The following is a 26,722-nucleotide window of genomic DNA, read 5'->3' as shown; positions in this document are numbered from 1 at the left end:
TCTGCTTCTCCATCTGCAGGATAGAGATAATAATACCTATTATTCAGGATTTTTGAGAGGAGTAACCAAAGTATAATATGTGTAAAGGCCTTGGCTTCTAGAAGTGTTTCTTAAATAGCAGCAGAAGAGAACGGATGCTAAATGGCTCTCCAATGTCAGGTTCCATTTCCTTACCTATCTATCCATATACTCATTTGTAACTTTCTATTTTTTTAACGTTTTTTTAATTTATTTTTTAAAACTTTCTATTTTTTTAAAAAAGATTTTGTTTATTTATTTGGCAGAGAGAGACACCTCGAGAGAGGGAACAGAACCAGGGGGAGCAGGAGAGGGAGAAGTAGGCTTCCCGCTGAGCAGGGAGCCTGATGTGGGGCTTCATCCCAGGCCCCTGGGATCATGACCTGAGGCGAAGACAGACACTTAATGACTGAGCCACCCAGGGGTCCCTTCTATTTTGAAATAATTATTCATTCAAAGCAAGTTGTAAAGAAATGTATAGGGAGGTCTCATGCACCTTCCCCAAGTGATGCCAGTGTTCAGGGATGTCCTGGGCAGCTTCTCCCAGCTGACCTGGGAGAGTTCACATCTCGCACTAGAGTGCACTCTCAAAACCAGGCATGTGACATTGGTACAACCCATGCAGATAATTCAGATTTCACCAGTGTTACATGTACTTGTGTGTGTGTGTGTGTGTGTGTGTGTATGTGTATGTGTGTAGGTCTATGCAATATGATCACTTTGCAGTTTTCTCTAAGCACCATCACACTCAAGATACAGATCCGTTCACCAGCACAACCTCCTTGGGCCACTCCTTTATAGTCACACCCCCTCCCCTCCCTGACTTCATCCCTGACTCCTGGAAATCATGATTCTGTTCTCCATCTCTATAATACTGATCTTTCAACGGTGTTCTGTAAATGGAACCATACAATATGTAACCTTTGGGGATTGGCTTTCTTCACTCAGTCCAGTTCTCTGGAGATTTATCAGGTTGTGTGTGTATCACTAGTTCACTCCATGATATGAAGGGACCACAGTTTGTTTATCCATTTATCTGGTAAAGGACATCTGGGTTATTTCCAGTTTTTGGCTATGATGACTAAAACTACTATAAATATTTCTGTACAGGGTGTTTGTGTGAATGTAAATTTTCATTTATTTGGGATAAATGCCCAAGAGTACAATTGTTGGGTTGCATGGTAGTTGCATACGTAGTTGTGTGTGTGTGTGTGTTTAAAAGAAATATCCAAACTGTTTTCCAGAGGGGCTGTGTGCCATTTTATATTCCCATGAGCAGCGTATGAATGATTCAATATTTCTGCCTCCTGGTCAGCATTTGATTTTGTATTTTTGCCATTCTGACAGGTGTGTAGTATCTCATTGTGGTTTTAACGTGCATTCTTTATTGGCTAATAATGTTGAACATTTTGTCATGTGCTTATTTGTCACCTGCACATCCTCTTTGGAGAAATGTCTCTTCATGATTTTTGCCCATTTTCCAATTAGATTGTTAATTTTTTTTCAAACAGTTGAGTTTTGAGAGTTTTTTCTTTTCTTTTTTTTTTTTTTTTTTTTGTCAGATACTGGTACTTTGTCAGATTCAGTAATTTGCAAATATTTTCTCCCAGCCTGTAGCCTGTCTTTTTGTTCTCTTGAAAGAATGTTTTGTAGCACACAAGCTTTTAATTTTGGTGAAGTCCACTTTATCTCTTTATTTTTTATTTTTTCATGGATCATGCTTTTGGGATCAAGTCTGAGCTGAAGATTTTCCTTTTAATTTTTTTCTTAAAAGTTTTGTAGTTTATATTCTATATTGAAGTCTGTGATCCATTTGAGCCAATTTTTGTGTAAGGTGTAAGGCTTGGGTATATTTTTTGTTGTTGGTGGTGTTTGCCCAGAGATATCCACTTCGCTTCAACATTACTATTGTTATTATTTTTATAAATGAGAATTTTCATTTTATTTTTTTTAAACATTTTATTTATTTATTCATGAGAGACAGAAAGAAAGAGAGGGAGGGAGGCAGAGGGAGAGGGAGAAGCAGGAGCCCTGCTGAGCAAAGAGCCTGATATGGGGCTGGAACCCAGGACCCTGGGATCATGACCTGAGCCAAAGGCAGACATTTAACTGACTGAGCCACCCAGGCGCACCACTTCAACATTATTTTTTGAAAAGGTCATTACCTTTCTTCCACTGAATTGCTTTGTACCTTTGTCAAATATTGGTCGGTTGGATGCGTCTATTTCTGGATCTTCTATTCCATTCCATTAATCTATGCATCATCGCTGTCAATACCACACAGCCTTGGTTTCTAGATAAGTCTTGAAGTGAAGTAGAATAATTCTCACTTTATTCTTCTTTTTCAAAACTGTTTCAGCTCTTCTAGCTTCTTTGCCTTTCCACATAATTTTTAGAATAATCTTTTCCACATTTACAAAAATTTTGCTGGGACTTTGGCAGCAACTGCACAGAACTGACATCTTTACTACCTTGAGTCTTTGGATCCATGAACACACTATGGCCACTTCATTCATTTAGATCTTCCTCATCAGTATTTTGTAGTTTTTGGCATAAAAATCTTATGCATGTGTCTTAAATTTACCCTATGTATTTTTTGTGTGATTGTATATGGCACTGTATTTTTAATTCTGGTGTCCACATGTTCTTTGCTACTATACAGATACAACGATATTTTTTTGCATGTTTATTTTGTTTTCTGTGACCTTACTGAACTCGCTTACTAGTTCTGGGAGGGTTTTGTTTTGTTTGATTTGTAGATTCACTGGGATTTTTTTTTATTAGACAATGAAGTTATCTGCACATAGGGACAGTTTTATTTCTTTTTTTCTAATCTGTGTGCCTTTTCTTGTTTTAATGCCCTGGTGAGATTGCCTAGCACTGTTTGAATGTAAGTGGTCAGAGCTGATTGCCTTGTTTGTTCCCAGTTTTAGTGGAAAGCCTTTAGTTTTTAATCATTAAGTATCATGTTAGCTGTAGTTTTTAAATAGATGTTCTTCATCAAGTTGAAGAAATTCTCTATTCCTATTTTTCTGAGCATTGTATCATGAATGGGTATTGAATTTTATCAAATGCTTCCTGCATTGATGGATATGATCATGTGACTTTTCTTCTTCAGCCCATTAACATGGATTATATTAATTGATTTTTGAATGCTGAACCAACCTTACATTCCTAGAGTAAACCCTATTGGGTTCCGAGGCATAATTGTTTTTGTATATTGCTGAATTCTATTTGATAATGTTTTGTGAAGGATTTCCACATGTGTATTCATGAGGAATGCTGGCTCATAGTTTTTATTTGTTGTGCTATTGTGTGGTTTTGATACTGGGGGTAATACTGGCTTCATAAATTGAACTGAAAGTGTTCCCTCTTCCTCTTTTTATAGGAAGACATTGTGTAGAACTGGTGTTAATTTTTCAAACATTTGGTAAAATTTTCCCATGAAACTATCTGGCCCATTATACTAATAATTCAATGTAATTACTGATATGTTAAATTTTAAGTCTATGCTTTTATTTTAATTTTTTAAAAGATTATTTATTTGAGAGAGAGACAGAGAGAACAAGCAAGAGTGGGGGGTGGGGGAGGAGCAGAGGGAGAGGGAGAAGCAGGCTACCCACTGAGCAGGGATCCTGATATGGGGTTCGATCCCAGGGCCCTGAGATCATGACCTGAGCTGAACATAGATGCTTAACTGACTGAGCCACCCAGGTGCCTCTATGCTTTTATTTTTTGTTTTCTGTTTGTTATTTCTACAAACACAACCACATACAAAAGTGCTGTAGTTTTTCCTTCAACTGTCAAACATAATTTAGAAAGCTCAAGAGGAGAAAGAATGTGTATTGCATTTAGCAATATTTTTGCTTATCAGATTCTTTTTTCCTTTCTGATGTTCTAAGATTCCTTTTAAAAAATATTGTTTCCTTTCTGTCTGGAGAACAACATTCTTTTAAGGTAGATCTTCTGGCCACAAACTCTCTTAGTTATTCTTTCATCCAAGAAGATCTTGATTTCCCCTTCATTTCTTTTTCTTTTTTCTTTTTTTTTTTTTAAGATTTTATTTATTTATTTGACAAATAGAGATCACAAGTAGGCAGAGAGGCAGGCAGAGAGAGAGGGGGAAGCAGGCTCTCCGCTGAGCAAAGAACCCGATGCGGGACTTGATCCCAGGACCCTGAGATCATGACCTGAGCTGAAGGCAGAGGCTTAACCCACTGAGCCACCCAGGTGCCCTCCCCTTCATTTCTGAGGGATATTTTTGCTGGTGACAGGATTCTCAGTTGACAGCTCTTTTCTTTCAGCATTTGAAAAATGTTATGCCACTTTCTTCTGGACTCCATGGTTTCTAATGAGAAATCTACTGTCATTCAAATTGTTTTCCCTCTATCAGTGAGTTGTTGTTTTGCTTGCGTTGCTTTCAAGATTTTTTATTTTGTTTTTAGTTTTCAGAAGTTCAGCTATTTTGTATCTTGAGGTACATTTCTTTGGGTTTATCTTCCTTGGAGTTTTCTCAGCCTCATGAATCTTTTTGTCTTCTTATGTTTATAAGGGTTTGTTGTTTGTTGATTTTGTTGTTGGTGGTGTTGGCTGGTTGGTTTTTTGTTTGTTTGTTTGTTTGTTTGTTTTTGCCAGATTTGGGGAGTTTTCTGCCACTGTTTCTTTGGGTACTTTTTCAACCCCCACTCCCTTTCTCATCTTTTTCTAGGAGTTCAATGACATAAATATTAGATCTTTTGTTACAGTCCCACAGGTCTCTGAAGGTTTTTTTTTTTTTTTTAAGATTTTTATTTATTTATTTGACAGACAGAATCACAAGTAGGAAGAGAGGCAGGCAGGCAGAGAGAGAGAGAGAGAGAGTAAGGGAAGCAGGCTCCCCGCTGAGCAGAGAGCCTGATGTGGGGCTTGATCCCAGGACCCTGAGATCATAACCTGAGCCAAAGGCAGAGGCTTTAACCCACTGAACCACCCAGGCACCCCACTGAAGGTTTATTCTTTTAAATTTATTTTTTGTTATTCAGATTAGATAATCTGATTAGATAAATTTTTTGTTTTATTATTGCAGTTCAAATATTCCTTCTTTTGTTGCCTTTAGTCTGCTGTTAAGCACATCCACTGAGTTTTTTTTTTTTCTTTTTAATTTCCGTTATCATATTTTTCAGTTCTAAAATTTCCATTTGGTTCTTCTCTATGTCTTCCACTGCTTTGTTGGGATTTTCTTTTCTTTTCTTTCTTTTTTCTCATCTCTTTCTTTCTTTTTTTTTTTAATTTTTTATTTTAATAAACATATAATGTATTTTTATCCCCAGGAGTACAGGTCTGTGAATCGTCAGGTTTACACATTTCACAGCACTCATCATCTCATCTCTTTCAAGTGTGTTCACAACTGCTCCTTGAAGTATTTTTATGATGGCTACTTCAAAATTTTTGTCAGACAATTATAACTTCTCTGGCATCTCAATGTTGGCATCTATTGATTCCTTTTTCTCATTCAGTTTAATATCTTTCTAGTTCTTAATAAAAGTGAATTTTAATTGAAACTTGAGAATCTGGGAAATTATGTTATGAGCCTCCAGATCTTTTTTAAAATCTTCTGTTTCAGCTGGCTTCCTCTCATATTGCACTAATAGAGGAAGGGGATTGGGGAACGCCAGCTCTCCATTAGACCTCCACTGACACCTCCCTGACTTGGAGGATTGGAATAACTTATTACTGTTCCCAACATAGTCTCCACTGGCACCATGAGCACTGGAGGTGAGGTCTTATTACCACCCAGAGGGGAATGAAAGTCCTGGCTCTCTACTTGGCCTTCTCTGATACCACCCATTTTGGGGGTGTGTGTGCTGGGGTGCCTCATAGTCTGATGAAGGTAGAAATCTAGTCTCCCCACAGGATCATTGTTGGTGGGGTAAGGCCATAATGTTTTCTATGGTGTTTGGCTGGAGTAGTTTTGTCTAAAAGTGTCTGTTTTGCTAGGCTGCCCCCTTCCTTGTTCTTCAGCTAAAGGGAGCAGCCTCCCTACCCCCATTGGCATTTCCTCATCTCTGGCTTCTTCAACTCCAACACCAGGATACATGAGGCAAAACTACTGCCACCAGGAACTTGCTACCATGTTGTTTCTTGGGTCCTCAGGTCCCTAGGGGGTTTGTCCTTTGTCTGCCATTCAGTTTTCTAATTTTGTTTTTTATATAATGTAGAGGGGTTTTAGTTGCACTTAATGAGAGGAATAGGAAAAACTACCTCTGTTCTATCTTCCTGGAAGCAGAAACCCATCTGAAACCCTCTTAACAAGTGTTTTCCTGTTCCCTGGAGTTTTTTTTTTTACAGTTCCCTCTACCTTCTTAACACCGCTAAAGAGATCAAATCAGATTTCCTGACATGTTTGTCATTTCTTATGGGCTTTTAGCTTTCTACTGGACTCAGGTGAGTGTCTACCTGTCTGGTAGGAGACAAAAGGAACTTTGGGCTTTCAGGAGGCCTTTTCCTTTCAAAGCTATAGGTGGTGGTGAGTAACTTAGAGCAGAGCCCCGAAGACACTGATCCAGTTGGGCATCTCTTTAAGGGTCACCTAGAAAGACCTAGTCTTTCTAGGTCTCTTTAGGAGAATACAGGGATCCAGGCAGTGTTGCCAATCATAAACGGCTTAAGCAGGGTGTGAAATTTCATAATGTTGCCTTATTCCCCATGGTTGCTGGTTCCTCCTGCCTGGACTGTGCATTACCATTTATAAGGGACTCTCACATCTGGGCCTTATCTGTCCCCCTCCCCAGCTCTGGGGGGCAGGAAGCAGCTACCATCCCTTATGTGTGAAGTGTCCAGGTTCCAGAAGGCAGTGACATATCCAGGGCCATTTCATACCCAGCTTTTATGACTTTGGCACCTATGTAATTTTTGCGGCTTCGCACTGTCTGGCCCCATATCTTCTCTGTATTTTTCAGTAGGTCAGCAGTTCTCCAAGTGTAGTCCATATGCCTCTGAGGGTTCCTGAGACCCTTGCAGGGGATCTGAGAGGTCAAAACTATTTCCCAAACAACAGTAAGATGTTATTGCCACCTTCACTGTGTTGATATTTGCACTGCTGGTACAAAAGCAATGGCAGGTATGCCTGCTGGTGACCTAGCACAAATCAAAGGAGAGGCACCAGACTGTCCTAGCAGTCACTGTATTCTTCATCACTGCACAGTTATGGTAAAAAAGGCCAGCCTCACTTGGGAATGTCCTGGACAAAGCAGTAAGAATGATTCGCTTTTGTTTTTGTTTTTCACAGATTTTATTTATTTATTTATTTGACACAGAGAGAGAGAGCACAAGCCGGGGGAATAGCCCGCAGAGAGAGAGGGAGAAGCAGGCTCCCCACTGAGCCAGGAGCCCGACGTGGGGCTTGATCCCAGGACCACGGGATCATGACTTGAGCTGAAGGCTGATGCTTAAACCAACCGAGCCACCCAGACACCCCTGGTGCCAGCATGATGTTTTATTAATCATTAGGAACAGGAAATGGGAAGCATGTGCAGAACACTATTGTGGCACAGTGAAACGTGACAGGTGTTAGAGGTAAAGCTCTTGTGTGATCGTTTGAGTTGCAAGCTGAATGAGCCTCCATTTTCTCAAAATGCCATTTTTACATAAAAGAAGAACTGACAGACAAAGGCTGGTTATTCAGACTTTAGTATTTGGCGGACATTTTCTCAAAAATGAACAAAGTGCCCCTATCACCTTAAGGAAAACAACTGACAGTACTTGTTGCCAAAGATTAAGTTTGGACTTTTAAAGTGAAAATTAGAATTTTGAAAACTTGTATCTGCCATCATGAATCTGACAGCTTCCTAATACTTCCTAAGATGTTTATGATGAGGTCATTGGTGTGATAACAAATATGATTTTTTAAAATACTGTGTACAAAATGTGCAAATTATTTGAAAGATATCTGCATAACTCAATGAGCCAGTATTTTCTAAGTGCCCAGTGCATGATGTTCCAAAAGCAAGGAAAGGTAAAGATGAATCACAGTATGAGAGAGAAAAGAAAAATGGATTTCAATGTGAAGGAGGCAAAGTTCATTAACATGGCTTCAGATTCTTCATTGCAACTGATTTTTAAGATGTTATCTCTTACGGCCTAATTGTGTCCTCTTTAAAATTCCTATGTTGCTATCCTAGTCCCCAGTACTCAGAATGTGACTGTATTTGGAGATAGGGCCTTTAAAGAGGTGATTAAATTAAAATGAGGCCATGAGGATGGGCCCTAATGGCACATGACAGGTGTTCTTACAATTAGAGGAAATGTGGACACACAAAGAGGCACCAGGGATGTGTGTGCATGGAAGAAGGACCATGAAAGGACACAGGGAAAAGAGTCCGAAGCAAAAGTCCTCAGAAGGGGCACCTGGGTGGCTCAGTGGGTTAAGCTTCTGCCTTCGGCTCGGGTCATGATCCCAGGGTCCTGGGATTGAGCCCCGCATCAGCTCTCTGCTCAGCAGGGAGCCTGCTTCTCCCTCTCTCTCTGCCTGCCTCTCTGCCTGCTTGTGATCTCCGTCTGTCAAATAAATAAATAAAATCTAAAAAAAAATATTAAAAAAAAAAAAAGTCCTCAGAAGATACCCAACCTGCTGATGCCTTGATCTTGGACTTCTGGCCTCCAGAACGGTGAGAAAATACATTTCTGTTGTTTAAGTCCCCCAGTCTGTCGTATTTTGTTATAGCGGCCCTAGCAAACTAATACACTATCGCTTGTTAAGTTTGGGTGTAGTATCAAAGTAGAATATCTACAATTGTCTGAAAAGGCTATTAAAATGCTGTTCTCTTTTCTGACAGCATATCTCAGTGAGGCTAGAATTTCTTCATATACATTAACTGTAACATCACATGGCAACAGACTGAACGCAGAAGCAAATGAGAATCCAGCTGTCTTCAATTAAGTCATTAAAGACATTTTCAAAAATATAAAACAACATCACTCTTCTCACTAATTTTTTTTTGTTTTGGAAAATATAGCTATTTTTCATAAAATATGTTGTATATGTTACCATAATGAGTTTATTATTGTTCTTTTAAAATGAGTTAATAAATAAGCATCAAAGTGTCAGTTTTCACTTCTGACTTGGTAAATGCAGAAGACAGTATTCACATAAGCAAAACTCATTGGGGATCTCAATCATTTTTAAGGGTGTAAAGGTCCTGAGACAAAAACTTGAGAGTGGCCAACTGAGGTCAGCATTTCCAAACCCGGAGTCAATCAAATGTGATGGTCAAGATGGTTCCTATGTGTCCTTTGATTAATCTTATGGGTTTTTTTTTTTAAACACATTTATTTTAAAAGGAATTTTTTTTTTTTTTTTTAAGTGAGAGAGAACATGTATGCAGGGGATGGGGAGGGGAAGAAGAGGAAGGTTTGCTTAGTTTCCTAAGCAAACTCCACACTCAGCATGGAACCTGAGCGGGGCTTCACCCTGAGATCCTGACCTGAGCTAAAATCAAGAGTCTGATGCTCAACTGACTGAGCCACCCAGTTGCCCCTATAAAGAAACTTTTGTCACTACCATCAGTGGAAAACCAGGGCCACCCACTGCAAATAAAAATTGACCAGAGCAAAGAAATTCAACAGGATGTCCTTATGTTTGGTGGATCCAATTGTCCCCCTAAGGCCCTGAGCCCAAGTCTCTCTGCTCAGAGTTTAGCCAATGTTTAGGTGGGGGGAGGGGGGGCGGAGGTCATAATTAAACATACACTAGTTTTAGATAGAATCTTTTGTCTTGATGTGGCTTGAAGACTGAAGGAGAACTGAATTTTCCTGTCAGGTGATGGGCTGTTATTTCATTCACCTAATACCCTCTTAGGTACCATCAGAGGAACATGTCTGGCACTCAGGGAGGCTCAGATTTAATGGCACCCAGAGAACTTCAATCTTCACAAATGGTGCTTCTGCCTCCTTAAAGGCAGACATGGGAGAGGGTCCTGCTTGTGCTCTTCAGTCCAAGATCACTGACCTCAGCAATTAAGCTCAAGAAAATGGTGCATTCTAGCTCAGGCAAACACATGAGATGTTTTCTTTGCAGCCCCCTTCAACAACAAATCAGTGGTGGTCTGCAGACACCTCAACTCCAGCTTGTGCATTCTCCACTCTTGATTTCATCCTCCTCCCAAATCTGTTTTTCCACTATGTTCCTTCTCTAGGTGAATAGCACCATGGCCAAGAATGTTCCCAGCAATATTGTTTGCAAGAGCTGAATCAGAGAAACAACCCACACGTCCACCAGCAGAAGAATGAATCAACAGATGGTGATCTCTTCAAGCCAGGGAATATTATACAGCAATAAGAATGCATGAACTCCAGCTGCACATTGATGAGTCTGAGATACATAATGTTGCCAGAAAGAAGAAAGTCTCAGAATGTTACATACTGTATGATACCATTTAAAAGAACTAAAACAAAAGTAAAACTAAACAATAGGTGTCGTAAGCATACACATATGAGATAAGAATGTTTAAAAAGAAAAAGCATATGGAGATTCTCTGTACTTTCTGCTCAATTTTGCTGTGGACCTAAAACTGCTCTAAAAAATACAGTCTACAGAAAAAACACAAGGAAATGATAAACACAGGATATCATTTCCTCTGGGGGAGGCAGGGGCTTGGGATGGGGATACTCACACAGGAATAGGCAAATTATTGGTGACATTCTAGTTTGTGGGTTGAATGGTAGGTCCATGCTATACATTGTATTATTAAACTATATATGCTACACAATTTCTTTTGTATGTATCAAATATAATATTAAAAGACATAAAAAAGGAAAAAAAATGTAGTCTCTGATCTGGCAATTTTGCTTCTTAGGAACCTATTCTAATGGAAATAACTGGAAATGCAAACAACATTTCAGTCATAAAGATGTTCATTACAGTGTTTTCCTTTTTAAATCATAGCAATAACTTGGACACAATCTCAATGTCCAACTGTAGGGGATTTGTTACATAAATTACTGAGCAGTCACAGGATAGAACATCATGTTTTCAAATAATTTTTAATGACCGAGGAAAATTTCTTAATAACCTTAAATGAAAACTGTAGAGAGCTGCAATAAAATAGACTATCAATTTTCATGACCCCAATAAGGAACATATTATGTTTATAGTATAGAAAAAAGATATAATATTCAAAGTTATAATCATAAAAGATAGAATGTTCCCCAAATGTCAACATTGGTGGGGTTAAGGTCTTTGGTTCTTCTATATAATGTCTATATTGCCCTGTTGTCTATAGTAAACATATATGCAGGGAAACACGCTAGCACACAGTACATTAATACAGGAAGACCAGCTTGCTCATCTTCCAGCACCCTCACTGCCCCCTCCCCTCAAATGATTATCCAGCTGCCTCCTGAGGCTGAAGTTTAGTGTCTGATAAGCCCCTGTCAGTCCCTGTCACCCCTCCACCAGGAAGCAAAAAGGGAAGGAAAGAAAGCCTCAGACACCCCTCACCACACCTGTCCCTTCCAGCTTGCAGCCTCCTGACTGAAGTCCTCCCTCAGTGTGTCCCCTTGCCCACCTCAGCCCAATCCTTCCTCCCATTCCACCTGGCCCCTCTTTCCAGGGCCACCTACTAGAAACAGAGGAAGTAGCCAGTTCTCTGATCTTTGCATGGCTCTGGCCTAGCCAACCTCTCCACACAGCTGAGGTCACCAGCCCCTACATGGTTGCATGGAGGGATAGCCTCTTGGATGACTCTTCTCCAGACCCTGACTTGGGACCTACCAGGGACTCCTCCTTTCCCCCACTTCCCCTCTCCAGAGATAGAAACCAGCCCCTAAGTGTTACCACCACATCTTTATCTTCTCCTGCTATGAAGCTACTTGCCTGTCAAATTGACGAGGCGTGGCTTATTGACCTCATTGCCCCATTTTACAAATGGGAAGACTGAGGCACTCAGAGGTAAGGCCATATATCCTAGAGCACTTAGCTAAAGGAGTTTCACTCAGGAGTCGAGCCTAGGTTGTGTGGCTCCCAAATCTAGTAGGTTTTGCTGCCTCATGCTCCAGGCCTGCTGCCCCCATCAGTAAGCTCTCTGCACTTGTGCGATGTCCTCTTTGAGTCAAAAATAAATTGAGGCTCAGTTCTGCTGTGCCATCTGCCACACTAATTCAGAGGCAGAAATGTTGACTTACTGTAGTGAGGGAATGCTCCCACAGCAGGGAACTGAGCAGTGAGAGGCCCCAGACCTCCTGGGTTTCCCTGATTGGGGGCTGGTGGATCAGACAGGCACAGGAAGGTGAGAAGGGCTTCAGCGGGCACAGTTCTCAGGAGATGGTTGGAGAGAGCTGTGGCTTCTGTCTCAGCATGCCTGGACTAAAGCTGACAGCCACTGAAGTGGGTGGCCATGGACAAATCTTCTTCTCTCTCTGAGCCTCAGTTTCTTCACTAAAAGGAGTTGGAACATCTGATTCTTTCTAGACCCAACAAGGTTACATCCTATGGCTCTAGGTCACAGGGATGGGGGTGCCTCCACATTCCTGGTCCTTTGGGGTTGACAACCGTCCATGGGGAGAAAGGGAGGGATTCCTAGAGAGTGGAATTGACTGGCCCAAGGTCACATCATTCCTGACAACAACATCAACACAATGATAACAATACTCCCCTACCTATAATGCACCTTCCCAAAGCACTCCCATGCCCATTATTTCATTCACAGTCTCCATTTTACAAAGGAGGAAACAGAATGAAGAGGGAGAGAGAGTCACCTAAGACCACAATGCTGGTTTGTGTCAGGGAGGACAGATCCACATTCCCATGCATCTGGTCCATGGAACTCCTAAAGTTTAGTCCCCAGTGAAGCTGCCCTCATAGACTTTCCTCCTTCAAAGGCAAAATCATCCTGTGCCAAAGGTGGGAGAGACACTCAACCCAGGAAATTTTCAGTTTAGGCATTTGACAAATATGTGTCCTGTGCTATAAGAATAGTCACAGGGCATCCCAGTCAGAGGGTTTGCCCAGCACCTTCCACATGTGTGGCACTCAATTCAAAGGCAGTTGGGAGGAGCACTGGATGAGGAGTCTAGTCTTGGCACTGCCCCCCTCCCCCTTAGCTGTGTGATTTGGGAGGAGGGGGTTGGATGAGGCAGCTCGCAGGGTCCTCACTATTCCAGGCACTGCCCTGGTCATTTCTGGAAGTGCATCTGTCATTTCTCATTCATCTTTTGTTAGGCAGGAGAGGCCATGAGTGTTGGATGGCCAGGACACTGCTGGCTAGGCTCACTGATATACCCCAATGCTTGGCACTCATTAGGACTATGTTACCACTTGTGGATTGGTGGTGAGGTTTTGAGGAGAAGATCCCATAGGCATCTGTTTTGTATCGCACACAGGATGCTGGGAAAAAGCCTCTTGAGGCTGCCACGCATCAAATACTTAGTATGGTCTGTACTCCAAACCCTACATAATCCCACTTAATCCTCATAATGACACTAAGAGAGCAGAGATGCTGCTGTTGTCCTGCCCATAATCCCCAGATCTATCTACTGTGCTGCAATTTCCCCCACAGCATCTGTATCTCTTTGCCTGAGGGCCTCCTCTGGTGAGCAGCACATCTACAAGTTCTAAAGAAGTAACACCACTCCCCCAACTCTAGCAGCTCTCAGCCAATGAGTATTGGGAGTTGGAAGCTGATGTATAAATACCCCAGCTCCCCGTTCCTAGGGCAGGAAAACTATGAGCTGTGGGCTCTATTCTGGCTCTTAGAATGCTCAGTGTGATTGAACTTTAGTCGCCGATAGTGATAATTAACTTGCTTGAAAATACCCCCGTCCCTTTCCTGTCGCACTTCTCCACTCTCTTTCTAGCATTCCTTGCCTTCCAAATAAATTGTTTGTATTTGAATCATTGTCTTATGGTCTGCTTCTGGGAGAACCTAATCTAAAACGAAAGGCACTAATATTTCCACTTTGATGGAGGGGAAGCCAATGCCCAGAGAGGAGTAACTTTCCCAGGGTGACACAGAAAGTCTAGATCTGAACCCAGGACTGTTTAACATCCAATGGTTTGTTTTGATCATCACATATGCCAGGAAGAAAGAACTAAGTGAGATCGAGGGTCTAATGAGAGAATGGCTATAGAAGAACATTCACTCACTTACTCACTCACTCACTCACTCATTCATTCAAAGACTTCTTATTGAAATCATTATTTCTCAAGTCCTGAACTGGGTGCTTAGGACAGACTGGTTAAATGCACTCTCTCTGGAATCTTGGGGACCTGGGCTCAAATCCAGGCTTTAATGATGTGTCAGCTGTGTGATGTAGGCGAATAATTCAATCTCTCCTGGACTCTGCTTGTTTTATGTCAAATGGTGCTTATTGCACAGGCTGTTGGAAGGGCAAACAGACTCACGCATATAGGTAAGTGCTCACTACATGTTAGTTCTAACGTGATGGTGAAATCAGAGCTGAAAACTGGGAAGTGATTATGTGGCAGCTGTACTGTCAATTTTAGCATGTCATATCACTTAGGCCAGCCAGGGGTTAAAATGAATGAGTGGTTTGCATTTCTCCCTATTTTCCTTCCTCTTTCCCTCTCTTCCTTCTTTCCACTCTCCCAAGTTCCATGCCCTCTGCTCCTTGCTGGGCTTTGTGTTGGGCACTGGGACACAGAGATGACAAGACTCTGTCCCTAGGGAGTTCCTAGGGCCCAGGGGAGTTGGGGAGATACACAAGGAGACAGTCTAGCTCAGTATGGTGAACAAAGGCCAGCATAAGCACAAGGGCAGAGGAGCATAAGGAGGGGCACTGGACCCTGCCTGGTGATACTAGAGTTGAGGGGAGTAAGCCACATGGCTCACAGAGAGGTTAAGTCACCTGCTCAAGGCCCCACAGCAAATAAATGGTACCTCAGGCTCCAAATCCCATGGGATTGTAAATATCCTGCTATGTGATCACACCCTCTTAAGAGCCCCGTGGAATCCATAGTAACAATGACTTCTATTGCCAAGATAGGTCTTGGGGACTCAGCGCAAGGGAGCCTTTTGTGGCTGGGTAGCCACAAAAAACCCCAGGGTCTCTAAAGTCTCAGTAGAAGGAGCAACTGAAAAGTGGAAAACAATATGAAAACCACCAATATTTATTTCACAGGGAAGCAAGGGAAGCAGATAAGACATATTAACTTTCTCTGAGAATTAGAAGCTGAGCAAATAGCAGAAATGTGACAAGACACTTCACTGAAGAATAAGAACACTGAAGAAAAAGTTGTGCTTAGAGCATTTTCCTCGCTGTAGACCACTGTTTTTCTTTTCAGTCACCTCAAGATCAAGTATGTAACAATATATTTTTTTCCTGTGTGTTTTTTTCTGTTAACAGAGAGATACACTGGATCCTAATTCTATAGATCAGATTTTTGTTCATTTGTTTTCAGAAAGCCCACCATTCTCTGTGACTTTTTTTTTTTTTTAAGGATCTGGTATAATCTGAGGTATAGATCTTTCATCTTCTGGGGTTAAAAACTTCTCCCTTCTGGAAGGACACATTCTCAATGTTCCAATGAAAGTCAGCCAGAACACAAGTTCTGATACCCTGAAACTCATTTTATAGGAACTCTGTCGAGACTTAAGGTATCTACTCCAGGAACCCAGGCTGCCTGGCCAACATTGCACACTCTTCTGATTATGGCAAGAATCAATGTCGCCCCAAAGTCTACGAATGAGTGGCAGAAGAGTTTTAAATAGTAGGAAATCCATGTTGGGTGGGGTCATGCTACAGATGGAGGGGAAACATTCACAGTTGCTGTGAGAGAGAAGGAAGCTATTATGCCCAGTGGCTAAGGTCTGCTGCAGAGCAGAGCATAACCCCAATCTGGCCAGGCTATTGGCAGGATATGGCTCACCCTGCTGGTCCTATGGCTGAAAGGGGCCGTCTGGCTTTTCTAGACTTTGGCCGAGCAAGTTTAAGGCTCAGACAGGACTGGGGTAGGTGGGAATGCAAGTGGATGCTTTCTTTTATGCCTATTTCTTTCTGGTCTGGGTAACACAGCAAAGTGTTCCATTGAAAAGACCCCAGCCAGAGGCAGCGACACACAGAATCACCCAGATGACTATGCAAATATTTTTACTCTTCCTCTGCCCAACACACAGCCTCCTGGAGCTGAGCTCTAATCCTAATTAGTTGAGTACCTGAAGGAAGCACAATTAGTCAATTTGATAAGGAAAATGGAGAACACAGCCCACGGTGAACCAGGTAGTAGGGTTTTAGGACCAGGCAAGGCAGAGGGGAGTGGTTTTTCAGCACAGTGTAAATGGGGCAAAAGTGCTGACTTCAACAGCTCAGAGGAGGATCTGGAATCACTGTCGCTGTTGCTTGGAAGGCACAATCCTCAATACAACACCTTTGTCTTTAATACTCAGACTCCATGTGCATCCTCACGGGCCCAGCTTTGGCAATACGAAGTTTTGTATAAAGAAACATTTCCCCATAAATACACTTCTGTCTTAAGTGAACTGGTATTTAGAAATAGATTTTTCTTTCTTCCTGTCAGAAATCAGAGTTCAACGTTCTAGCCCATCAATGGGACATATTGCCCACAATTACATTTCATTTGGGGAAAAAAAAAAGAGAGATATTCTCTTTACCCATTTTGCTCTGTCTCTGGTTCCAAAAGCTAGCTAGGATGGCCGGTGTATGCATGTGGGAGGAGTTGGAGGCAGAATTTTGAGGGCTGGTGCAGAGAGCTGGGGCTGCGAGTGCTCTGGCCATGTGGCCTCAGGCATGTCTTAGTTTCCCCACCTCTAAAATGGGGACGCTAGCCTCTGCCTGGGCTGCTGGAAGCAGGACAGGAGGTCCAGGCTGGGCCAGCTCTCCAGGGCCCTCAGCGAAAGAAACATTAACATTGCTTTTCAACAATGTCAAATGTTGCATAAGGAGGGTAGCGTGCTTATCACAGGGCCTCGTTTTGGCTTTCTGGAGCAATCCTGCAGTAGCATTTTAGCAGCCGGAGAGGGAACACCCTTCCCACGGGCCGCCACCTCAGTGCCGGGTGGTGACTCAGGCGCTGGCAAGGAACGTGGGCGGGAAACCACTTAGGCATCACCATGGAATCTGACAGATTTGCCCCCGTGAGCTGCTCTGTAAAGAAAGGGGAAGAAGGGGCCCCTTCTCCTCCTGCAAGGTGAGCGATGTGTGGCGGGAACAGACTTCATCAGCTGAATCCCCCGACTGTCAACGTAGCTTGAAGCAGAAAGCCTAATGCCTGCCCTGGCCCAGGCTCTTGGGGTTTGGTGGGGGCAAACCCCACCTTGTGGGTGCTGCCCCTCACCAGCAGGTTCAAAGACTCTTCAAATACTTAACACTGGAAAAGCAATACCAAACTTCTCATTTTTGAGGCTGTCTATGTGCTAGGCATTCTACCAAACCTTTCGTGTGCTGTAGAACGCTCGGTTCTTAGGACCATTCTACAGATGAAGAAATAGAGGCTGGAGACAGGTTGTAAGCTGCCCAAGGTCGAGCGGGGATTCTAACAAAATCTGTTTTTAGTGCCCTGAAATATGTCAGGAGACCCCCAAACTGTTGTCTTTGGGCATGTAAGATGCAGACAAATGTTCCAGAAATGTGGTTGCTGGGGGCTGGACAGATCAGGGCAGAGGCGCTCATTCTTGGCAGCTGCCATTTTTCTATGTGCTGTCTCATTTACTTTTCACAATGGTTCTGTGAAGCAGGAGCTAATATTTCTATTTCGCAGGTGGGGAGGCAGAGGCTGAGCTGCTGCCCAAGGGCGTCTGGCTGGCCACTGTCCTAACCCCTGTCCTCTATGACTTCTGGCCTCTAGCTCCACATCTGCACAATGGGGAGATACGAGAATCACCCTTTCCAATGACAGCAGGGTTAAGTGAGGTAACAGAAAGGAAATGCTTTAGAAGCTGCAAGATGCCATGTGAATACTAAGGAGTATTATTATTTATGAAAATAGCTTCGTGGGGAGAGTCCAAATGAGGCTGTGAAGTACAAGGTTCTGGATTCAATCCTAGATCAGTCGAGTGCTTATGCAGCATTCTTCCTTGGACTGGACCCTCCCCAGGGCAGGGATCATAGTTGGTTTGCCTCGGTTTCCCCAGCTCCAGGCTTGGCACAGAAAGAGTCCTCGAAAATCTTGGCTGAACTTGCAGGATTAATTTGGGACAGGGGAAGAAGATGGAGTGGAAGAGAAGTAGAATTGAGGGCTACAAGTGGCTTTAGGGAGATCAGAAAATTGACCTTCCAAATGGGGACAATTTTGAGAATGGAAAGGGTCACTTTTAATATCATGATATTAAACATCATGGCCAGGAAAGCCAGGACTGTTCTGGGCCAACCAGGGCATAGGGTCACTCTATTTGGTGATCATCTAGTCTGACCTCCATATTGCAAGGGAAACTGAGTCCCAGAGAGAGGCATGGAGCTGGGATGGAGAGAGCCCAGGGCTCCTGGCTTCCCACAGGCCTGCTTTTTTAAGAGCCAGAAAAGCAGCTCTAAGTGGGTGAAGCTGCAGCTCTCTGGAAGGAATTGGGCGTTATCGATATAAAGTTTCTGTTGGGTAAATATCAACACTTCTGGGCTGGTTACTAAGGGCCTGAGCAGTTGCTAAGCGGCCGTATGACCTCATGAGGGGCTATTGTTCAGAACTCAATAGGCATCCTTGAGTGACACTGCCCAACTCCCAAATCCCAGGGGCCCCTGGGGTTCTGTGAAAAGAAGCCAGAGATTTTAATGCAGGAGCAGTTGACAGACCCACGTTTGTTTTCTTGGGATAGGGCATGGGGGGGCTGCAGCCTTTCAGAGCAAAGCACAAGAAGGCCTGAGCACCCAGGGAGAGCCGTCAGCTGACAGTTACTAGCGACAGAAACACCCCAGGAATAAAGCATTAACCCCATGTACAGTGTCTGACCCTCTGTAATCCACTTGAACACACATCTTCTGGTTTATCTTCAAAGCAGCTGTCCAGCGGGGGGGCAGGGGGGATGGTCATAATGATCACCCCCATATCAAAATACAGAAAGCTGAGGTCCAAGAAGAAGAAAGAACTTGCTCAAAGCCTCCTTAAAACGTCTTATTTTTCCAGAGGGTGGGCAGAACAACAGCCACCTACAGACATCTGTGGAGCCTGTGACTGTCAGGCTACATGGAAAGGGGAATGTGAAGGTTTCCATCCATGGACCATGAGATGGGAGAGGATCCTGGATGATCTGGTGGGGGAGGGGCATGTCATCACAAGGGTCCTTACAAGTAGGGAGGGAAGCAGAAGGGTCAGTATGCTAGTGATATGATGTGAGAAAGTCTGTGCCAGCTGGAATACAGACAAAGGGTCCACGAAGAACACGGCAGCCTTGAGAAGCTGGAAATGAGAAGGAATCATATTCTCCCTGAGAGTCTCCAGAACGGAACACAGGCCTGCCTTGATGTTAGTTCGGTCAACCAACACTGAGTTCTGACCAAGAGAACTGCTAGATGGTAAATTTTAAGCTACTTGGTTTGTGGTAATTTGTTATACAGTAATGGGGGGGGGAAGCACCAGAGTTAGAAATCTGAAAGGTTTTAGCCAAAAGGGCGGCCCCTGGGGATCATTTAGCTCCTGGGAGTTTAGGAAACAAGAGGCCCAGAGAAATGAAGCAATTCGCTCAGGGTCACAAAGCAAGTGACACAGACAGCGACAGAGACCTCTGGGTGTGGGTCAGACCTCCCTGTGACCACTGAGACTGTCTGCCAAGGGGTGGAATCTTCTGGGCTAGTTCTCTGCTGATTTTGCACCAACCAGCCTGATCAGGATCCTGGGCCCAAACCAGGCCCCTCTGTCTTTCTTGGCCAGAGGCAGGCCAGTGGCCCATTTTATGATAGGAAGGGGTCATCCTTCTATGTCCCACCACCAAACAAGGTGGTCTGGAGCTGGAACTCAGCTCATGGCTTTGGAGGCTCAGTTTCCTTTCTTGAAGATGGGCACAGTACCCCCTTCATCAAATGGTGGGAATACAATGTGGAAGGAGAAGGCTGTGGCACCAGGCCTGGCACATAGTGGGTACTCAAGGCCTATTCTTCCCTGCCTCTCAGTCAGACCCAGGCCCTGCCCTGGGTCTCCCAAGGCTCTAATACCTCATCCTTCCGAATTCAAGACCCTCATTTCCAGAAGTGTCTTATCTTTGCCTGGCACACAGAAGGAGTTTGATGAATGCTTTTGAAATGGACCATAGGCTCCACGCCTGAATGCTTCTCTCTCTCCTCTTTGCCCAGAAGGCTCCTACACATCCATCAAGGTCCAGCTTAAGGGCCCCCTCTTCCAGGCAGTCTCCCTGACCCCAGTTTGCAAGCTCACATTCTGCTCTTTGTGCTAGGCTTCCAGCTTCCCTGTGGTACTTGGGTTTTCGTTTATGGCCTAAGCCATGGCAGCAGACACACCTGGGCTCCAGTCCTGGCCCAGCCTGCATAATTCTGGGCCAGTTACACCTCTTCTCTTCTCTTCATCTCCTCTGTTCAGTGGGCATAATCACATCACCACCATTATGGGGTTGTTGGGAGAAGCAGGTGAGATGCTGTGTGGGATGGGACTAGGGCTGTGATGGTACAGGGTGGGCATGCAGCAAATGACAGCTATTTACATTAAAATGGTTGCTATTTTGTCAGATGGCAAAACAGAGGTCCCGGGGGCAGGGATATGTCTGATTCACCTCTCTGACAGACCTCAGATCTTTACCGAGCACCTCGGACATGCCAGGCTCCCCTCTAGCTCTGAGAGAACAGAGGTGAACCAGGCCCTTGCCCCCATGAGCTGACTATCTAGTGGCTGAGGAGACAGATGTTGAACCATCCACACAAATTAAAATAGGATGTCATGGAGGAGATGGTTGTGATGAAGCCCAGAAAGGCAGAGCAAGGAGCAGGGACGGAGTGATGACGGGAGAGACTCTATTCTGGACAAGGAGGCCAGGGAAATCTCAACCCCCACGGGAGGGAGAAATGGAGTGAGCTAGGTGGATGTGTGGTGAAGGGCCATCCTGGGGAGGGGACAGACAGGGCAAATCCCTTAAGAGGGGAGTGTGCCCAGTGTGTCTGAGAAATATGAAGGTCACATAGCGTATGTCAGAAAACATATGCAGAATTGAAATGTTATGTTATCTATACTATTTTGTAAAAAATATTTATTTATGCTTATTTATTTATTCCTATTTTATTACTAGGAAACTCCTGTGCTCTGAGCCTCTTCCACTTACTGTCAGTGAACGCTCACAGCGACCTTCTAGGGCGGACACGCTTGTCTCCATTTTGCAGATGCACACAACTAAGGCTCAGAGAGGGGAAGCACTTTGCCCTTGGTCACAGAGTGGGCGGGTGGCTGAGTCAGGACTTGATCCCAGGACTGCGTGATGTTTCAGTTCCTACTTTTTCTCCCGGGATTGCCTGGCTAGACGTGGTACTCAGGCTCCCCAAATTCCTGCCCTTCCACTCTGAGTCAGACCCAGCCCCTGGGGGGCGGTGTGAGAGTTGGGGGGTTGACTTCCCTCCTTTGTTCCCTAGAACAGTGTGTGTGGCCTCCCAGCCTGGGCCTCTGCTCTGAGACATAGAGGTGAGCATGGGGCACAGGCCCTGGGGTGGGCCCTGGGGGCTCTGGAATACAGTTCCAGTTCCAGGGGCCCAGCACTGTTACCAGCAGAGGAGGTAAAGGAAGATGCTGGAGGGCAGGCAGATGCTCGGGAATAAGAGCTTTTGAAGATTTATAAAAAACATGTCAGAAAAATCGAACCATTCTGCTGGATCTGCCAGGTCTCTCACCACTTGTGCAGCATCTGTGCTGCTGGACAAGGCTGGATTCCCAGAGAGGTTGTGCCTTGACAGCACAGGGAAGGAGACAGGAGAACTTCTAGCAGGAGAGCTGACGGGGGGAGGTGGGGTGGTGGCAGGCAGAGCGAGCCCAGGAGAGACCAGGCTGGAGGGAGATGTGGGGCAGGAGGGGAAGTGGGAGGCAGCCTTCCCAGGGAACAGGGCACTGGAGCAGGCCTCACGGGGAGGGCGGAGACAAACTGGACGCTGAGGTGGTACCACGGGCCGTGGTCATCGAGGGCTATGTTCAGGCAGGGAGATCAGTCAGAAGTGTCATCCCAGAGGATGACATTCTATTCCATGATTCTGTTCTTACCCTTCCTCCTGCCATCATTTATCTCTGTGGCAGAGCAGGGGTTCAAGCCCAGATCGGCGTGAGGCCTATACTGTTTCTACGTCAGCCTGCTAAGAACTGAGAGGTGGGTCCCTGTGGCGACAGAATGGAGTGGTTGTGGAGGAGCTGGGACAAGAAGGTCCAGCCGCTGGGTGAGGTAGGCCGCAAAGCCGGTGGCTATCAGGCCACAACCTGATTGAAGATGGGACTGCAGAGGCAACGTGATGACGGAGTAAGCTGAGGACATTCTTCTCCTGTGCAGAAGTAGGAGGGCCAGGATCCTAATCAGCTAGCCAGCAGAGGACAGCATGCTACCTGGCACAGGGATGCCTATGGGGCCTTCCTGGGCATCCGCGCCTCCTCCTTTGTGTCAGAGCAGCCTGCATGGCCTCTGGGGAACTGCTTATCCCCCACTCTCAGACTAGGGGGCATTGATAGGGCTGACCCGAATTGGGGCTTTGCAGTCCCCACGCAGTGACTGGTCCATGGATATGCATGTTACCTTTGTACCGTGAAGAGTCAGCCTCAAGATTTTTGCTAAGACTCTAGGGAAGGCAGTGCTCTCTTTCTGCTGGGTGGCTGAACCGGCAGGACAGAGCCTGAAGCTGCTGGGGGTCCACCTTTACCACCACACAAGGAGAGGATGCCTGAGGAGAAAGCTAGCATGGGGGGAGGCAGAACTGAAAGACAGAGAGAGGAGAATAAGTTCTGATGATACTGTTCTAGCCCCTGGATCCAGCTGTACCTGAAGCCTGTTACCCTAGGACTTTTCAGTTACTCAAGCCTTTCCTTTTGGGGCTTAAGACAGTCTGAGTCACTTCCAACAGAAAGACTCTTGATGTACGTAGTTCATAACTTTCTTAGGACAAAAAAGGGAGAATGGAATTCAGAAAAAGAAAAAAAAAAGAAAAAGATGGATAAGGAGCAGAGAGAGAGAGAGAATTTCTATATCATGGGTATAGAGTTTCCATTTTGCAGGATGAGAAAGTTTCTAGAGATCTGTTGCACAACAATGTAAGTATACTTAACACCACAGAACTGTATTCTTAAAAATGGTTAAACTGGTAAATCAAAAAAAAGATGGGTGAGAGGAGATGGTAGAAGAGCAGAAGGGGGAGGAGGGGAAGGCAGGAGAGGTGAGAGGATGAGAGGAAAGAACGAGAGAGGACAGTAACAGAAGGTGGCCCTGTGGCCTCCAGGAGTGAGGCCAGCTGCTCCTGTCACCTACTCAGCTATTTTTACACTGTGTGGCTCTCAAGGTAACTTCACACCTGTTATCCCTGCCCTTCAAACACTAATTTGTTTTCCAACATTTTAGAAATGCTTTTCTTCCCTGCTTCTCCAGGTTGCTCATTTTTTTGGCGGGGGGTGGGGGGGAATGCCAGTTTCTCTGAGAGGAGTGAGAAGTCAAACAACAGTAACCATTGTCGGGTGTGATGCTTTTGTTTACAAACACCTCTCCACTTGGCATCTTACTGAGGCCTCTCAAAATCCTAGTGAGGGAGATGGCAAAGTTATCAGCCCATTTTACAGATGAGCACCTCCGGGGCTCAGACAGGCACCATCAAGGCTGCCCGGACTGGGAAGCTGGGGCTTGCACCCAGGTTCTCAGACTTCCAATCCTTCTCTCCAAGAAGATCTGGTGCAGGGGTGGGGCCAGGTGGCAGCTTGCAGAGATTCTGCAGAACTCACGGGCTTCTCAAGATTCATGCTGGGCTTGATTTGGAAGAAACTTCAAGGAGGCACCAGGCCTGCAAAAGACATCTCCCCACAGATTCCCCCCGGGGGGCCCAGGGGACAAGTCCCTGGTATTCCATTTCCAAAGCAAAATGATTTAAAGATGCAGCAGGCAGTTCAAATGCTGGGAATCGCTTAACACTCTTCCTTTCAAGTGTCCGTGGAGCGATTTGGTTTCCATTGTGGGAGGAGTCAAGTTGCTCGGATTTTGAGGGCTGCCGGCAAGAACAGCCCGGGCGTCTGGCAGCCTTTGATCAGGGTGCATTTAGCTCTGACTTCCCACACCTGAACAGCTGGTCTAGGCCCTTTCAGATCTAGCAGGCAATTAAATTTTCACAAAAAGAAGTAGAAACTCCGGGGATAATGAGATGGGAACAACTCAAAGGCAGCAGCTGGGCTTCCGAAGAAACCAGGGAAAACCACTGCGCAGTGGACGCCCTTATTAACAAAGTGTCACGGGCAGACCCGGATGGGGGAGCCTCAGGAGTGGGTGCTCTGGGAGAGCCAGGACATGCCCTCCTCAGAGGAATGCGGTGTGGCAGGGGTTCAAGAGAGGGGATGACCAGCTGTGGCATCTCACCTAGGCTCTCTGAGGCATTTGGAAAACCAAAGGAACCTCCCAATGGCAGGCCCTTCCGAGTGCCAGGCCTTCCCAGTTGAAATTCCAGCACCTCCGACTTCCCATGGCCCCAGTTGAGTCCTGTCCTTCTTTCCAGCCTGCTCTTCCTCCAGTCTTCCTCGTCTAGGATATGGCTTCCCTAGCCAGTCAGCCGCTGCCTGCCATCCCTCACCCGCTCCCAGTCTGCAATCCTGCAGACCCCCCCCCCTTACCTTTATGTCCCCTCATGGTCACCATCCTCATCTGCACCCAGCACTGTGTGTCTGGACAAAAGCAGTACCTTCCACCTGGTCTCCTAGCTTCTACTCTTGCCCCTTATGGTCCAATCTGAAATAAAAGGGTTTTCTAGAAGCTGGATCTTTCACACAAAGCTTCAATCCTTCTCTGGCTTTCCTGCAGCTAGGGTGAAGTTCAAACTCCACACAGGTCCTGCAGGTTCCTACCTTTCCTCCTCATGACACCATTTCCTGCTCTCAAGGCTCTAACTACACTGGCCTTTCTTCAGGGTCCCCAGTACATAAGAATGACTCCCACCTCAGGACTTTGAATGTACTGTCCCCTCTGCCTGGACCACTTGCACCCTGCTTTCTTCTTGACAATTTTTTTAAAGATTTTATTTATTTATTTTCCAGAGGTGAGGGGGGAGGAGAGCACAAGCAGTGGGAGTGGCAGGCAGAGGGAGAAGAGGCTCCCCGCTGAGCAAGGAGCCGGATGCAGGATGCTGGGATCATGACCTGAGCTGAAGGCAGACTCTTAACTGACTGAGCCACCCAGGTATCCCGCTTTCTGATGAATCTGTCTGATCATCCAGGTCCCACTGTGCTCACACAGCATTCTATACACATCTCCCATAGCCTTTAACTGACATGGAAATTGTGCCATTATTGGTGTGATGATTTGTTAGATTTTTGTCTCCCTCACCCGGCTGAGAGTTCCTGGGAGAAGAGAGCATTTGTCCTGTGTACACAGCTATATCCTCCAAGCCTAAGGCTCCACCCAGCATACAGTCAGTGCTCAGGTGATAGTGGGAACGAGTGACAGGGAGAAGTCACCTGATCTACAGAGCCTGGCTGGAGTGGGGCTTGGCCGTGGCTGCCTTTCATGGCTTCCATGCTAAGTGTTGTGTGGCATCACAGTGGTTAACTCCCCAGGAGTCTCCTGATGTTTAAATAAGCAAATATCTGCAGTGTCTGGCACAGTATTAAAACATGTTCCCTGGTAATATCACTATCCCCATTTTACAGATGAAGAAGCTGAGGCTCACAGAGGTGAAGTGACCTGCTTGAGGTCACATAGATAGTGAGTGGCCAAGTTGCAATTTGAGCCTTTTTGACTGCAAAGTTCCTGCACTGAACTACCAAGCCATCCTGCATCTCCAGGAGCATCTCGCATAACAGCCACACCCTTGTGCATTTCTGGAACATGTTTTCATGAGAGGCTCAACAAAACAACATCTCCCACTCTTAAGAAACTCAGAATCTGGGGTGGGTGGGTGCATGAGGTTCATCAACACGTAAACAGTCCTAGCACTACATCCTGGGAGGTACTATAATATTTTTGAGTGCTGAGGGCTAGGGACAAAAGTCTTCATGGAAGAAAGACCACTTGAGCTATGTCTTGGGATGTCTACCATGGGCCAGCACCCATGAGAGGGCGTTCCAGGCTGGAGGGACAGCAGGAGTGGAGGCTTGGTGGTATGACAGGGATGGTGACTAGTTTGGCATGGCTGAAGGCTTAGGCATAAGCCAGAGTGTGGGTGGGAGAGTGAGTTGCTGTTCTTTGTCTCCTAGCTCACATGATCTCATGATGAACTGCCCCCACTGTCGTGGGGGTGCTGCCCCATTTTCCCTTCCAGTCTATAGAAACTCTCCTGCTGGGCCTTGGGGAAGGAGGGAAGACCCAGCAGGCAACAACGGCTGGATATCTGATTCCCTGGATCACCTCTTGCCCTCTCCCCGCACCAGCCTTCTCAGTCTCCAGTCCCTAATCTCTTCTCAGGACTCCCGAATCCCATCAGATCTGTCTTTTCCCTTCAGGAAGAGTAGGAAGGTCTGGGCTTCAGCGTGGTCATTGAATTGGTACCAGTGTTAGATAGATACTCAAGAATCAGTCAAACATGCAGGTACTGGGATATTCATTGTAAGACTGTTTCCGACAGAGAAAAATTGGAAAAAACTAAATACCCATCATCGCAGATTAAT

General features: G+C 45.2%; 1 protein-coding gene across 2 annotated transcripts in view; it reads right to left on the bottom strand.

The window, feature by feature from the left end:
* Window positions 1–26,722, bottom strand: part of ATP2B2 (ATPase plasma membrane Ca2+ transporting 2) — a 371,578-nt gene that overhangs the window by 198,769 nt on the left and 146,087 nt on the right. The window lies entirely within an intron of this gene.

The sequence above is a fragment of the Martes martes genome, assembly GCF_963455335.1.
Source record: "Martes martes genome assembly, chromosome: 1".
In the NCBI taxonomy this organism is placed as follows: Eukaryota; Metazoa; Chordata; class Mammalia; order Carnivora; family Mustelidae; genus Martes; species Martes martes.
Note: the sequence above shows the minus strand (reverse complement) of the source record. Positions and strands in the feature narration are given on the sequence as shown.